Source organism: Dama dama, chromosome 19 (genome assembly GCF_033118175.1).
Source record: "Dama dama isolate Ldn47 chromosome 19, ASM3311817v1, whole genome shotgun sequence".
In the NCBI taxonomy this organism is placed as follows: Eukaryota; Metazoa; Chordata; class Mammalia; order Artiodactyla; family Cervidae; genus Dama; species Dama dama.
Window position 1 is genome coordinate 53,066,096 of NC_083699.1, and position 17,597 is coordinate 53,083,692.

The 17,597-nt window shown below is 36.1% G+C and overlaps 1 protein-coding gene across 1 annotated transcript in view; it reads right to left on the minus strand.

Annotated features, from left to right (window-relative positions):
- Nucleotides 1–17,597, minus strand: part of STXBP5L (syntaxin binding protein 5L) — a 355,378-nt gene that overhangs the window by 316,816 nt on the left and 20,965 nt on the right. The window lies entirely within an intron of this gene.

Below are 17,597 nucleotides of genomic sequence, written 5' to 3' on the forward strand. Positions count from 1 at the left end.
ACCAGGAGTTAGGAGGTTCTAGCCCTGTCACTGATTATCTAACCTAGACACATTACTTAAGCTCTCAGTTTCTTTATATATAAAACATAGAGAATAAACTATTTCGAGTTGCTTTCCAATTCCACATTATACAGACACTTGCACTAGAAACATGGCAGACTCAGAGACACAGGATAGGCCAACAGATAATTCTAAGAATATATTCTTTAAAAGAAGAAATGAACAATGGACTTAAATTTAGTGGTATATTCTCTGATTCAAAAGGACTAATTATCTACTTAGTTACCATGTTAGACTATTAAAAATGATTTTCTGTTTATTTAGCTAGATTCCCTTGTGAGCTATGCACTTGGATTTCAAACAGTCCACTGAGACAGCTGGTACTATGGTTATTTCTATTAATATAACTAGTCTTTAAGTATTTGAGGGCTAACTCTCTTCCTCCAATGCTACCTTCTTAAATTTCCAGTAATAGGAAGGGTAGACATTTTGAGCCTCCATTACAAATAAAAAAGACCTAAGTTTACAATCTACTTGCAAAAACAGCATTTCACTCCCTACCAAAGAAGTAATGCAGAGCTGATGTCTTTCTCTCTTCAACCTATTTAATGTCAGTTGCAAAGAATTTGAAAGTGACAGTTTTCCTCTTGCTAAACTAGAAACTGACAATGAAGACTATATGCATATAGTCATTGCCCCCAAGGTCGCTGTCACCATGATTTACTATGGACTAGGTACAGCAAAAAACACTTTACATGGATTAAATTTGCTATTTATTTCTGTAGCCCCATAAGGTATGTGGTGTCATTACAGAGGAAGAAATTGAGGATTAGTAAGGTTAACCAACTTATCGAAGGTCACCAAGCTAATGGATACAGGTCCACTGATAGCTTTGGAAAGGACAGCCATGTAGCTTTTAAATACTCCAATCTTGTCTTGAGATGAAGGAATGTAACCTTTTGATTTGCATGAAAAGAATTTAAAGTCAGAACAAGAAATGGATTGCAAAAGGATCATCAGAAATATCAGAGCTTCAACTTGGAATAGAATCAATATCAGGCATTGAGTTAAAGAAACCACAAAGACAAGAACCGAACACTTCAGCTCCTAACTTCACTAAAGTGTGTAAATATCAACTGAAGGATGCTTCACATTTTAATCAAGAAACTAGTAAGGGAGTAGGAGGGAGGCTCAAGAGTGAGAGTATATATATATTCATATATGTATATGTATATGACTGATCTGCAGTGTTACACAACAGAAACCAACACAATATTGTAAAGCAATTATCCTTCAATTAAAAATTAATTAATTAAAAAAAAAGAAAATAGTAAGATTGTATCAAAAAAGGAGGAGCTGTGGTCTACCCAATCTCTGAGTCATAGGGTATGGAAAAAAGGGCATTACAAACCAGCAAAATGCTTTTTTCTTTACCTCCCACTTCTCAGGGCCATTCTGGAATAAGCTCTTTCACACTGGGTTAGGAAGAAACTGATCCATGCCAACTTTTACAGTTCTTACAGTGTTACACCTCAAGGTAATTGTAAAAACTAAAGTGTTAGCTTATTAATTTTCCTAGAATGTATAAAAACAGTTCACTTTGAAAAAAAAGGGGGGGCAGAAAAAAACAAGAGCATGAGTGACAGCAAAATATGGTGGTTCAGGGTACAGAAAAATGAATATATGAACTCAGAAATTTATGATTAATAATGGGAGAACAAAAGGGATAGTAGGGACAGAAGGAGAGAGAAAAATTAGGAGTTTGGGATTAATAATATGCACGATATATGAAATAGATAAACAACAAGGACCTACTACAGAGCACAGAGAGCTATATTCAATATCTTACAATAAACTACAATGGAAAAGGATGTGAAAAAAGATAAATATGTATGATTGAGTCACTCAGCCGTACACCTGACACTAACAAGACACTGTAAATTAAACATCATTTTTTATGGCAAAAAAAAACAGGAATAGGAGAACAAGGGGAAAGAAAAAGGCTGGCTGAGATTACCAAAGGAAAAAACATATAGGCTAGCAATCTTGCACTTTGTCAGGCCTCCACCTCAAGTTGCTGCTAGTAATAGGCCTCAACTGTAGCCAGCACACTTAGCCCATTAGGTAAACACTGAGAAACAGGTGGATGCTTGAGGGGGCAAAATGAGAGCTATTTATTCTGACTCTAAGAGTTCTACCCACCAAAGCAGAATTTCAGAAGCTGTGTAAATATTTTTTGGCTCCATATACCCCAATAATTTCCACTAATTTAGTCTTTTGCCCAAAATACAACTCTCAGAAGGTGAACACATTTTTTAATACCACAGCAACAAAAACTCAAAAAACAAATACATAGGAAAGACGACACCTGGGAGGTGCATTTTTATAAAGCAAGGCATTGACTAAATACCTTTTCACAATGAAACTATCATAATGATGGCAGTGCTTTTTACTCATAAAGTAGGGAGGAGTGTCAAGATAATAGTAGGGGAAAAGTTAAGAAAGAGAAGACTGGAAGCTGAAGACCAACCTCATCTACTGAAACAGAAGCTATGAATGAAGGTATTTTTCATGTGAAAAATACTAATCCCAAAGGCAATACTTAGAGGTTTATAATCCCTGATTCCTTGGGTAGCAGCAGCAAAAAACTGAAGAAAAAGAAACCTCAGAATACCTTTGGTATACAGATCTTTCACTTCCTTGGTCATATTCATTCCTAAGTATTTTATTCTTTTTCTTCTTATTGTAAACAGGACTGTTTTCTTAATGTCTTTTGCTGGGAAAACTGGTCAACCACTTGTAAAAGAATGAAACTAGAACACATTCTAACACCATACACAAAAAAAAAACTCAGAGTGGATTAAAGATCTAAATGTAAGACCAGAAACTATAAAACTCCTAGAGGAGAACATAGGCAAAACACTCTCCGACATAAATCACAGCAGGATCCTCTATGACCCACCTCCCAGAATGTTGGAAATAAAAGCAAAAATAAACAAATAGGACCTAATGAAACTTAAACGCTTTTGCACTACAAAGGAAACTATAAGTGAGGTGAAAAGACAGCCCTCAGATTGGGAGAAAATAATAGCAAACGAAGCAACAGACAAAGGATTAATCTCAAAAATATACAACCGACTCCTGCAGCTCAATTCCAGAAAAATAAATGACCCAATCAAAAAATGGGCCAAAGAACTAAACAGACATTTCTCCAAAGACATACAGATGGCTAACAAACACATGAAAAGATGCTCAACACCACTCATTATCAGAGAAATGCAAATCAAAACCACAATGAGGTACCATTACATGCCAGTCAGGATGGCTGCTATCCAAAAGTCTACAAGCAATAAATGCTGGAGAGGGTGTGGAGAAAAGGGAACCCTCTTACACTGTTGGTGGGAATGCAAACTAGTACAGTCGCTATGGAGAACAGTGTGGAGATTTCTTAAAAAACTGGAAATAGAACTGCCATATGACCCAGCAATCCCACTTCTGGGCATACACACCGAGGAAACCAGATCTGAAAGAGACATGTGCACCCCAATGTTCATCGCAGCACTGTTTATAATAGCCAGGACATGGAAGCAACCTAGATGCCCATCAGCAGACGAATGGATAAGGAAGCTGTGGTATATATACACCATGGAATATTACTCAGCTGTTAAAAAGAATTCATTTGAATCAATTCTAATGAAATGGATGAAACTGGAGCCCATTATACAGAGTGAAGTAAGCCAGAAAGATAAAGACCAATACAGTATACTAACGCATATATATGGAATTTAGAAAGATGGTAAGATAACCCTACATGCAAAACAGAAAAAGAGATACAGATGTACAGAACAGACTTTTGGACTCTGTGGGAGAAGATGAGGGTGGGATGTTTCGAGAGAACAGCATCGAAACATGTATATTATCAAGGGTGAAACAGATCACCAGCCCAGGTTGGATGCATGAGACAAGTGCTTGGGGCTGGTGCACTGGGAAGACCCAGAGGGATGGGGTGGGGAGGGAGGTGAGAGGGGGGATTGGGATGGGGAATACATGTAAATCCATGGCTGATTCATGTCAATGTATGGCAAAAACCACTACAATATTGTAAAGTAATTAGCTTCCAATTAATAAAAATAAATGGAAATAAGTAAATAAAATAAGAAAAAAAAGTTCATTGTTAGTATATAGAAATGAAACTGATTTTTATACTTTTTTATGCTGCAACTTCTCTGAATTTTTAGTTTTAACACAATTTTTAGTAGTCTTCAGGGTTTTCTATATATAAGGTCATGTTATCTGCAAATGACAGAGGGGCCTGGCATGCTACAGTCCTTGGGATCACAAAGAGTGAGACATGACTTAGCAACTAAACAGCAACATCGGCAAACAGAGACAATTTTACCTTCTCTTTTCCAACTTGAATGCTTTTTTTCTTTCCTAAGTCTTCTGGCTAAGACTTCCAGTATTGTGTTGAATAGAAGTAGAGAAGGTGGGTACTCTTGTCTTGTTCTTAGAGGAAAAGCTTTCAGCTTTTCACTGTTGAGTACAATGTTAGCTATGGGCTTGTCACATATGGCTTTTATTATACAGAGGCAAATTCCTTCTATATCTAATTTGTTGAGAGTTTTTTATCATGAGGGTATATTGAATGTTATCAAATGCTTTTCTGCATCTATTACAATTATATGATTTATATCCTTCATTTTGTTAATGTGGTGTATCATATTTATTGCTTTGATGTTGAGCATCCTAGGGACAACTCTGACTTGACCATGCTATATAATCCTTTTAATGTATTGTTGAATTCAGTTTGCTTCTATCTTGTTGAGAATTTTTGCATCTATGTTTATCAAAGATCAGTTCAGTTCAGTTGCTCAGTCATGTCCGACCCTTTGTGATCCCATGGACTGCAGCATGCCAGGCTTCCCTGTCCATCACCAACTCTCAGAGCTTACTCAAACTCATGTCCATTGAATCAGTGATGCCATCCAACCATCTCATCCTCTGCCGTCCCCTTCTCCTCATGCCTTCAGTCTTTCCCAGCATCAGGATCTTTTCAAACAAGTCAGTTCTTTGCATCAGGTGGCCAAAGTACTGGAGTTTCAGCTTCAGCATCAGTCCTTCCAATGAATATTGAGGACTGATTTCCTTTAGAATGGACTGGTTTGATTTCCTTGCTATCCAAGGGACTCTCAAGAGTCTTCTCCAACACCACAGTTCAAAAGCATCAATTTTTTGGTGCTCAGCTTTCTTTTTAGCCCAACTCTCACATCCATATATGACTACTGGAAAAACCATAGCTTTAACTGGACAGACCTTTGTTGGCAAAGTAGTATTTCTGCTTTTTAATATGCTGCCTAGGATGGTCATAACTTTTCTTCCAAGGTATCAAAGATATTGGCTTATAATTCTTTTAAAACACTGGTGAAAGAAATCAAAGAAGACACAAATGGAAAGATATCCTATGTTTGTGGACTGGAGTAATTAATGTTGTTAAAATGTCCATTCTTCACAAAATGATCTACAAATTCAGGTCAATTCCCCATCAAAAATCCAATTGCATTTTCCACAGAAAAGAAAAAAATTCTAACATTTACATGAAATTACAGAAGACTCCAAATAGCCAAAGCAATCGAGAAAGAAGAACAAAGTGAGAGGTATTACAGTGCCTAGTTTCAAACTATATTACAAAGCTGTAGTAATCAAAAGAGTATGTGCAGGCAACACACAAGCTAATGGCTCAGAAGAGAGAGTCCAAAAATAAACCCATGCATATACAATCAATTTTCAACACAGGTGCCAAGAGTATTCAATAAGGAAAGAATAGTCTTTTCAAAAAATGATATTGGAAAAACTAGTCACATGTGAAAGAATGAAATTAGACCTTTATCTCATACTACATTAAAAAAAATCAACTCAAAAAGATTAAAGACTTACTCATGAGACCTGCAACCATAAAATGCCTAAAAGAAAAGATATGAGGAAAGCTCCTTGACAGTCTTGGAGCAACTGTTTGGAACAGACACCAAAACACAGACAACAAAAGCAAAAATAAAAAATAAACAAGTAGGCCAACATCAGCTATTGATAAAAAGTCTCTGAACTGTAAAGAAAACCATCAACAGGCAACTTACGAAATGGGAGAAGATATCTGCAAACTACCTATCTGATAGGAGGTTAACATCCAAAATATATAAGGAATTCATATAACTGAATAGCAAAAAAATATAACAAAACAAATAACCCAGCTAAAAATCGGGGACCTGAAGAGACATTTTTTCCCAAAGAATACCTACAAATGGTGGAATTGTAAATTGGTACACTACACCCGCTATGGGAAACACTATGGAACTTTCTCAAGAAATTAAAAACAGAACCACACTATGATTCATCAATCCTACTCCTGGGTATATATCCAAAGAAAATAAACACATTATCTCAAAGAATTATATGCACTCCCATACTCACTGCAGCATTATTTATGAGATATAGAAACAATCTAAGTGTCCACTGATGGATGAATGGATAAAGAAGACACTGTGTATACACATAAACATGTGCACACACACAAAGGAATGTTATTTAGCTTTCAAGAAGGAAATTCTTTATATGCAACAGTAAGGGTGAACCTGGAGGACACTATGCTAAGTGAAATAAGCCAAACACCAAAGACAAATATTACATGATCTTACTTATAATGTGGAATCTAAACAATGTCAAACTCACAGAAACAGAACAGTGGTTTACAAGAGTTTGGTGGGGTGGGGAAAAGGGGGAGCTATTGATTAAAGAGTATAAATTTTCAATTATAAGATGAATAAGGTCTGAAGACCTAATGTACAGCACACCAACTACAACTAATGATAATATATGTATCTTTGAAATTTGTAAAGGGAGTAAATATCAAGGGTTTTCACTACATGCACACACAAAATGATAACTATGGGATGTGATGAATTAGTTTGATTTTAGTAATCATTTCATAATATACTCTTCAATTCCATTAAAGGATCAAAATTAAGGATAAATATGCTTATTCACAGTAGCAAAAACTAATAATGAAAACCGTGATATGGGAATCAGGATTCATCATAACAAGAAACACATAGGATAAAAAGATGAATATAAAAGATTTGCACAAATGGAGAAAGAGATCACATATCTGCATGGATAGGAAAAATATTAAGGTACTTGTTTCTCAAGTTAACTTACAGGTTTAATATATTTTGAAACTCAAAATCTAAATGTATTTTATGTATACTGGAGCAGGCAGATCAAGATTCCTAAGTTTAACAAAAATATATACACTTTTAAAAAGTGTAGTAAGAAAAAATGAAGTCTACCATTTAATAAAACATGTAATGATTAAATCAGTATGTTTCCAGGGTAGGACCAGAAACCAATAAGTGAAATAGAACAGATATCTCAAAAGCAGATCATGATTTTGGTTGCATCTAATATATGATAAAGATAACATCAAGGGCTTCCCTGGTGGCTCAGTGGGAAAGAATCTACATGCCCATGCAGGAGACACAGGTTCAATCCCTGATCTGGGAAGACCCCAAATGCCAAGGTGCCAAGCCCCTGCACCACAGCTATTGAGCCTGTGCTCCAGAGCCAGAGAGCTGCAACTACTGAAGCCTGCATGCCCTAGAGCCTGTGCTCTGCAACGAGAGAGGCCACCACAATGAGAAACCAGCACACTGCAGCTAGAGTAGCCCTCACTCACCAAAACTAGAGAAAATCTTGCACAGCAACAAAGACCCAGCACACCCAAAACTAAAATAAATTTTTTAAAATGTTTTTAAAAGATAATATCAAGAATTACTAGGAAAGGAATTAAAATATTCAATAATTGGAATTTAGGAAATTAACTATTCAGAAAAATAATTTTAGGTTCTCCATTATATCACACTAAGTCTTGACATTTGATTGAACTCTTAAGTCTTAGCTAAAATGTTTCAAAAGTCTCACTGTTAATTCCCACCCTGAAGTTCTTTGATAGAGGGAAAAATGACCAAAAATTCTTTCCCACCAATCAACAAGGAGCCTATATCCTCCCTTCCTCTCTATCTCAGTCATGTGATTTGCTTTGACCAATTAGACAACAGTACACCTGACCCAACAGAGACTTAAAAAGTGTTGTGTACAGGGGATTGGTCTCTTGCTGCTCTTAGAATATCAAGACCATCATGTGATCCAGCCCAAGCTAGCCTAATGGAGCATGAAGCAAACCACAGGAAGGAAAACCAATCACAGCTGACAGCCAGCACAAATCCCGAGACATGTGAATGAGACCATGCTAGATCATTAAGCCACCAACCCAACAACTAATCTCAAACATGAGAGAGAGCTGAGCCTATGTCTCTGGGTCAGCTGGTGGGTCCAGAGCAGAAAACCTGCCCAACTAACTCACAGAATCATGAGCAAAATAAAAGATTATCTGTAAAGCCAGAAGAAAAAAAAAAAAAAGGAAACAAAGCCTTTAATTTGGCAGTAACAAGATTTTGTAGACAGACCTGCATATTTTACAGGCAAGCCTGCCTTTGCTACTAGGCAGGTCTGTCTGAAAAGACTCAGGATAGTTTAAAAGATTCAAGTATTTAAGTGGTTGGAGATTATTTTCAGATAAGTGAGCAGAAATTAGGAGTCAGAACTACTAGTAATAAATGACTTGGTAATAGTGAAATAAGTCATAAAAACTGACAAATTTGACCTAGTTTAGAGTTTAACCCTCACAGCCCTATACTGATGAGTCATGTGACTTTAGACAATTTATATAACCTTTCAAAGCTTCAGTTTTCTTCTGTGATTCATGAGAATAAGAACAGTTCTTACTCCATAGGATTGTTATGATGACAATCAAAAAAGGTAATTCCTCCAAAGTGCTTCATATTTCTTGCACACTTCATATATTTCTGGTGCATGACCAGAAGTAGGCACTCAATAAATTTTAACTATTACCATTGCCTTCTCCTATAATTTAAATTTAATGTATAAAATGATACGAGATACTCATTTTGACTATCCTTGGAATCATCTGGTCCTTAAAACCCACTTACTCTATGTTTAGTACCTCTCAATTTACCATTACCTTCTCCTCCTGACAGACTGATGATTTAGTCTAATTAGTGGGAAATGTGGGTGTGTCTATGTGTGTGTGTGTGATGACATGTGAAAAAAAAAAGATGAAAAAATATTGAAATGCCAAGTTACCTAAATTCTATAGGATGGCAGAAAGGCATTAGCTTGAACTGGTCAGTTTGGCTAAAAATAGCTTCTGTTCTACTTTATTCAATGGTCTTTCCTTAGGCAAGATAAAGATGAGTCGATAATAATTAGGCTACTGCTTCTAAATGAATTAGCCTCAGAAGTAGAACAAGCTAATGAAAAACAAGCTTTCACTTTTGTTGTAACAACTGTAGGACTAGGGAAAAAGCAAGTCATATTAATATTAGGTGGAGTGGGACAGAATTATGAGACAAAATAAGCCCTGATCATACACTAAAATTGTTACTGTGACCTTCATGCTAGTTCAGTTGATACTTTTAGATTGGACTTGTTCCCTATGCCTAACTCTAAAATGAGCACTTTGGACATACACTGAAGAGCCAAGCCAAATCATGATTCAAGAGTCATCACCAACCTTACAATCACTGTAAAGAATGCCTCCATGATAAAAACAACATGCTCTGGAACCAAGAGAGTAGACCAAGGGGAAGTGGTTTGCACCAATATTTTCTTCTTAAGCCACTGCTTTCCCGCTTTTAAAAAGCCTGAGATTAAGACTATTCAGTTGAGCAATCAGCCAAATACAGAACGTGGGAAATTCTGTAAGACAAACGACCCAGTTTCTTCAACTATCAAGAGCATGGAAGAAAATGAAGAGGAACTATTATAAGTTAAAATAATCTTAACAGACATATGCAAAGAAACAGAATGCATGACCTTTGTATCATTATACTAACAAATCTATCATAAAAAGATATTTTTGAGACAATCAGGGAAAACTGAACAAGTATTAGATATTAAACAATTTTAAGGAATTGTAATTAATTTTGCTAAGATAGTATCATTATGGTTGTCTTTTGAAGCCTTACATTTTAGCAATATTAAGTATTATTAGTATTATATTAGGGCTTCCCTGGTGGCTCAAGCAGTACAGAACCTGCCTGCAATACAGGAGCTGAAGGAGACACAGATTCAATCCCTGGGTTGAGAAGATCCCCTGGAGGAGGAAATAGCAACCCACTCCAGTATTCTTGCCTGGAGAATCCCATGGACAGAGAAACTTGTCAGACTACAGTCCATGGGGTTACAAAGAGTAGGACATGACTGAAGAGACTTAGCCCATTATTAGGTGAAATAATAAATATCTAGTACCTGCTTTAAAATTTTTGCATAAGGAAATACATTATTTACTTAAAATTGTTTCCCTTTATCCACAATTTCCCATACAAGCATAAAAACTAAAAAATAAAATCACTACTTGGGAATACAAGGGGTTTTTTTTCAGTCCAGTCAAGGGACAGTCACAGCCCTTTCACTCTGTGAAGGAGAAATTGAGGCACACTGAAGGGGGCATAAGGCTAGGAAGAATGCCTGAGAAATGGCTTCCAATGAGAACTGTAACATGCCAGAATGCTGGGCTTCTCTGGTAGACTTGGAGTGTTATCCATAGTGGACACTGCCTGGCTTCCCAAGAGGGTACTGGCTGCCTGCCACCATCCCCGACCTCTTCACTACCAAACAGTGCACATCCAACACAGGTCACACATCTCATGAGCTGTGTGGGGTATGATGGTGATGGGGAGGGGGGTGTCACTGAACACCTCTCTCTGGAAAGAGCCCCAAACCCCAGGGACACACAAGAAACCCTTTCCTTGGCCCTGACGGTTAATCACAGCTTCTGTCTTGGATACAATGCTGACTTAAAGTCAAAATAGAAGCACTCCCCAGATTCCAGGGGAAAGGCAGGGGCCAAAAATATGCAGAAGGGCTCCTGCCTCTGTAGTCCTCTCTGGGAGGCTAAACTCTGGGGAGTTCTAAATGCTGAAGACGGGGAAGGAGCAGGGAATATGCTCCACAGTCTCTAAGACTTGTTTTAAATTACTCTACAAAATAACTGACCTGAACTCTTCAAAAATATCAGGATGACAGAAGTCAAAGAAAGACTAATTGCCACTCAGTCTTTAGTCTCATTGTGAAGGAGACTAAAAACACATAACAGGACTTCCCTGGTGGTACAGTGGATAAGAATCCACCTGCCAGTGCAGGAGATGCGGGCTCAATCCCTGGTTTGGGAAGATTCCATATGCCACGAAGCAGGTAAGCCCAGGGGCTGTGATTACTGAGCCCGCAAACCACAGCTAGTGAAGCCCTCACACCTAGAAACCAGCTCCAGAACAAGGAAGCCACCACAATGAGAAGCCCATGCACACAATAAAGAGTAGTCCCCACTCACCAAGGCTGAGAGCAGCAACAAAGACTCAACACAGCCAAATAAATAAATAATGCTATAAAGTCATGACAGCTAAATATAACATATGACCTTGCATTAGATCCTGGCTCGGAAGTAATTTTTATCTTGCCAATAAAAGACATTAGTATGACAACTGGCAAAATTTAAACAAAGTCTATAGATTAGATAGCAATATTTTCATACCAATGTATTAATAGATGTCCTAATTTTAATTATTATACTGTTTTTCAAGCTCTTTATTTCAAGAAATAAAAGCTTATATACTTAGGGACAAAGTGACATCATGTATATAACATACTTTCACACTGTTCAGAAAATGAAAAAGAATTGTAACTCAAATGTGATAAAATAACATTTATAGGATCTGGGTGAAAATACGTGGAATTCTCAGCAAAAAAACTTGCTACTTTCGCAATCTTTCTGTAAATCTGAAATTATAATTACTTTTAATAAAATAAAATATTCCAATAAAAAAGTTATGTTTGAGGAAAGCAAAATGTGATAATTATTGAAACTAAGTGATGGGTGGTATGGTGTATGCATATTCAGTAGTGTCCAACTCTTTGCAACCCCATGGACTATAGCCCACCAGCATCCTCTGTCCTTTTTAACACTTTTCTATTTTTGTATATATTAAAATTCTTTCCTATTTTTGTTAAAGAATGCTCAGTTGGCCAAATAGGTAGATTAGAGGGAAACATGCTTTCCTTTTCTTTCAATTTCTCTATCCATGTCAAGGATCTTCCGTAATATACACTATTCTACCAGTCAAATTAGTACTGCCCTTTAGAGAAATCTGAAAAAAATTGAAATACCTTTTAAGAGTCCAAAGAAATTTCAAAAATCTCACTAAAAGTAGTAGTCCAATGCTATACTATGTAGAAGAGATTCACATGCTTCTTATTAGTATCAGTTTTCATAAGAAAAATATCAAATAAACCTCATATCCTCAAATAACTAGGTAAGAAGATTATTGTATTAACAGGTATTCCTCTAGCAGGGGTTTATTTCCCCTTAAAGTGAAGTCTCTCCGTCATGTCCGACTCTTTGCGATGGCATGGATTTTACAGTCCATGGAATTCTCTAGGTCAGAATACTGGAGTGGGTTGCCATTTCCTCCTCCAGGGGATCTCCCTGACCCAGGGATCGTCTCCCACACTGCAGACAGACTCTTTACCATCTAAGTCACCAGGGAAGCCCTATTTCCCCCTTACTGTGTACTTTTCACAACACTACTTAATCAATATTTGGTTTTAACATAGGGTATTTTGCTTTTAGAAACTGTTTTAACTCAATGTCTACCAAAGCTAAAACTGAAGGTGGCATTAGTCAACTTTAGGGTAGAAACTGTGGGTTTAGAAAGATTAAAAAAAAAAACTAATACCCAAGTACTTTGCAAATTACCATATTACGTATTCATGTGTGTGTGTGTTCAGTCGCTCAGATATATCCGATATATATGGACTGTAGCCCACTGGGCTCTTCTGTTCATGGAATTTTTCAGGCAATCTTTCATGCCATTTTCTACTCCAGGGGACCTTCCTGACCCAGGGATCAAACCCACATCTCTTGCATCTCCTGCATTGGCAGGTAGGTTCTTTACCACTGTGCCACCTGGGAAGTATTCATACTGTTTCCTGTTAGCAAACAGTTTTATAGTAATCAAGGTCACCTTCATCTAAAACAGAGACCTTCTCATATTCTTGAGCACCTCTTTCATCACAGAACAATAAGGAACCATTTCAATAAAACAAAAATAAAATTTACATCAAGTTAAAAAATATCCATTTTTCTCCAAAATACAATTTTAGGTTTCCCAATTTCTCATCTATAGTCGTTGTAGGTCGACTGAGTTGCCTATAAAGTCCTCTCACTATTTCCAGCTTGTAAAAAATCAGTGGAGTTCATTCACCAAATATTCACAGAATCTTAATTTCTAAGCCTTAAATTCTTTTTATTTCTTTTGTTAAGGAGACTAAGAGAAGATTGCTATCTAGTTTTCCTTTCAGAACCAATTTCAAATATAAAAATGAAGCAATCATTGAGTTGTTTACAAAGTAATTATCCATTGCTAATTTCCTATGAAAATTAAAGACAGGAAGCAGAGAAAGGAAAATAGAACTGATTTACCTTTTCAAAGTAAATCAGTAACTTTAAACTTATTTTTCCTCTTTTCACTTAACTTCAAACATCTCAAAATGCATTTAAGTGCCACTTATTTGAATCATCTATCAAAAGCAAACAGTGTATATGATACAAACTGTCAAAAACTAAGTGTCTAGTTAACTTTCCAAATAAAAAATCTTCTGTGAAATCTGCTGTTTTCTGCCCTAAATAATGACCTTTATGTTTACAGCAGACATTTTATCAAAGTGATGAGATGGTAAGTACTGCCTCACACCATCCTATAATTTTAAATGAAAAAATTATTTATACTTTCAACAGAATTTTGAAAAACATGTCACAATTTTTTTATTCTAAAAGGTAAATAAAAACTAAAATAAAATGTTATTCCAAGATAAAGTTGCTGAGTACAAAAATGGCATAATAAAAGTACAATGTTATTGAATGACTTGTTAAACACAAAGAAACACATGAAAGCATTATTTGAATAAGAACTGGCAGTCAAGATATTAACATTAATAAAAAGGTCATTAATAGGATATGGAAATATATTTGTTATACTGAATAAAATATAGGAGGTGTTTATTAAAATAGAGTTCAAGCTACATCTCTAGTTCAATAACATAGAATGGGTTATTTTCCTTCGCAAAAACCTGGCAAAAATATAACAAAAGTCAACAATGTGTAACCTTAACGTTATTTTAATATAATCTTACTGTCTTTGAACTTGATTTCTGCACTTGTAAAAGGCATACATTTGATTTGATTATCTCTAAATTCTCTTCCATGTCTAAAATCTTGTGATGATTTTAAATTATTTCCAAGGGATTCCATGGTTTCCCTAAGATTTGGAAGCCTTCAATCTGTATCCCAGGGCTTCTCAGGTGGCTCAGTGGTAAAGAGCCACCTGCCAATGCAGCAGATGCAGGTTTAATCTCTGGGTTGGGCAGAAGATCCCTTGGAGAAGAAAATAGCAACCCACTTCAGTATTCTTGACTGGAAAACCCCATGGACAGAGGAGCCTGGCAGACTACAATCTACAGAGTCACAAAAGAGTCAGATACAATTTAGCAACGAAACAAAATAACAATCTGTATGGCAGCTGCACAAGCCAAGTAAAATAGTCCTGAATTTCATTTGTGTATTCATATTCCATAATGTGCTGTATAAAGAGGTTACCTAATCATAGGAAAAATAAACTGTATATCATCTCTGGCCCTTAACAAAACATGGTAACACATTATTGAGAGGCCAAAAGAAAAAAACCACAGTTTGAACAGACAAGCATTGGAACTAGCTTCAGATATGACTGAAATTTTGGAACTATCAGCCCAGGAATTTAATACAACTATGATAATATGCTATAGGCTCTAAAGGAAGAAGTAGATGATACACAAGAATAGGTGGGAAATGTAAGCATAATGACAGAAACGCTAAGAATAAAAAATATGCTAGGAATAAAACATTATAAAATGAAGAATGCTTTTGGTGGGTTCACCAATAAGCTGGACATAGCTGAGAAATGAATAAGTGAGTTGAGAAATGAGTAAGTAAGCTTGAAGAAATGTCAATAAAAACTTCCAAAGCTAAAATGCAAATACAAATAAACAGAAGAGAATATCCAAGAACTAAGAAACAATTACAGAAGGTGTAGCACGTGTAATGAGTATATGAGAAAGAGAAGAAAGAAAGAAATATGTGAAACAATAATGTCTGAGAATTTCCAAAAATTAATGAAAAACATCAAATCACAGTTCCAGGAAACTCAAGAGAATTCCAACCAGGATAAATACCAAAAACTCTGTATCTAGGCATTTCATATTAAAACTATAGAAACTCAAAGATGAGGAGAAAAATCTTGAAAGAAGCCAGAGAAACAAAACTTTACCCATAGAGAATCAAGGATAAGAACTGCATCGGCAGGTGGGGGGGGGAAAGAACTACATCAAACTTCTCTGAAGAGACTTTTCTGAAATCACATAAGCAATAAGACAGTTCAGCTCAGTTCAGTTGCTCAGTCGTGTCTGACTCTTTGCAACCCCATGGACTGCAGCATGCCAGGCCTCCCTGTCAATCGCCAACTCCTGGAGTTTACTGAAACTCATGCCCATTGAGTCCATGATGCCATCCAGCCATCTCATCCTCTGCTGTCCCCTTCTCCTCCTGCCTTCAATCCTTCCCAGAATCAGGGTCTTTTCAAATGAGTCAGTTCTTCACATCAGGTGACCAAAGTATTAGAGTTTCAGCTTCAGCATCAGTCCTTCAAATGAATATTGAGGACTGATTTCCTTTAGGATGGACTGGTTGGATCTCCTTGCAGTCCAAGGAACTCTCAAGAGTCTTCTCCAAAACCACAGTTCAAAAGCATCAATTCTTCGGTGCTCAGCTTTCTTTATAGTCCAACTCTCACATCCATACATGACTACTGGAAAAACCATAACTTTGACTAGATGGACCTTTGTTGGCAAAGTAATGTCTCTGCTTTTTGATATGATGTCTAGATTGGTCATAGCTTTTCTTCCAAGGAGCAAGCGTCTTATAATTTCATGGCTGCAGTCGCCATCTGCAGTGATTTTGGAGCCCAAAAATAAGACAGTGGAATAAAATATTTAATGTGTTTACAGAAAAAAAAAAAAAAAAAAAAACCAACCTGGATTTCTGTGTGCTGTGAAATTATTCCTCAAAAGGGAAGGAGAAATAAAAATCTTCTCAGACAAAAAATAATTGAATGAATCTGTCACCAGTAGATTTACCTTGCAAGAAACGTTAAAAGAAATTCTTCAGATAGAAGTAAAATGATAAAGGTCAGAAACTTAAACTACATAAAGAAAAGTAGTGTGTAAGAGAAGGACTAAACAGAGGTTAAAAGTAGTTTTACATTTCTTATTCTTAACTGATCTAATAGATGATATTCTGTCCCAAACAATAATACCAACAATGCATTTATCTAATGCAATAATAGCAACAATGCATTTGGTGATTATAATAAATGACAGTAATGTTAAAAGGGACAGGTGGGAGAAATTTGGAATACACTAATGAGGACTTGGGTTAGTTGTAAACATACATTGCAAACTCAAGGACAATCACTAAAAAGCATAAAAAAGAAGTGTAATTGATAAGTTAAGAAAAGAGAGAAATCTGAATCATATAAAATGTTCGGCTAAAACCAGAAGATAGAAAAAGAGTCTAAGAGAAGGAAACAAAACAAAGAACAAAAGCAACAAACAGAAAATGGTAGTAAGTATAATATATGTTAATCCAACTACGTTAATAATAATTTTAAACATCAAGATTAGATACACCAATTAAAAGACAGAAATTGTCAAAGCGAGTAAAAAAAAAAAAGACCTCAACTATATTTTATTCCACAAGACACCTACTTTATTTGTAAAAACAGAGCTCAATTTAAAGTAAATGAATGAAGAAAGATACCAACTGGTATCACAGTTCTACATCACTCTTTCCTTCCAAGCTTTCATCATGAACCTTAACCTCTACCTATATATGATCACACTAAAGCAAGTGAATACAATCTTTAGACAAATGAACGGCCTTCTGTGACTATGCCCTATGAACCCCCTTGCCTAAATCTCCGAAACACTCAGTTAAGTTTTTGAATACGTTTCATTCAACAGCTTGGCCATCCTGTTCCCAAATACAACTCTATCCCCCAAATATATATGCTAAGGATATTATTTTACCTCACATAATTTTCTTTTATCAAATAATCTATGTTTGCCAGTACATGACTAAAACTAAAGGGCTTAAAAAACAAAAGTGAGACTATTTCAGCATTGTAAAATGTTTGCAGTGATGTGGGCCAGATGATAATTTCTCTCTGGAACTTAGTTAAAATTAACTGGCTTAAAAAAAAAATTTAACTGGCTTACCTGATATCATAGAGTTCAGAAGAAAAATCAAGAGTATTAGAGATAGCTTACTTCACTCATATACAACAGAGCTTACCACAGGGGTTCCAAAAATTAGTTTT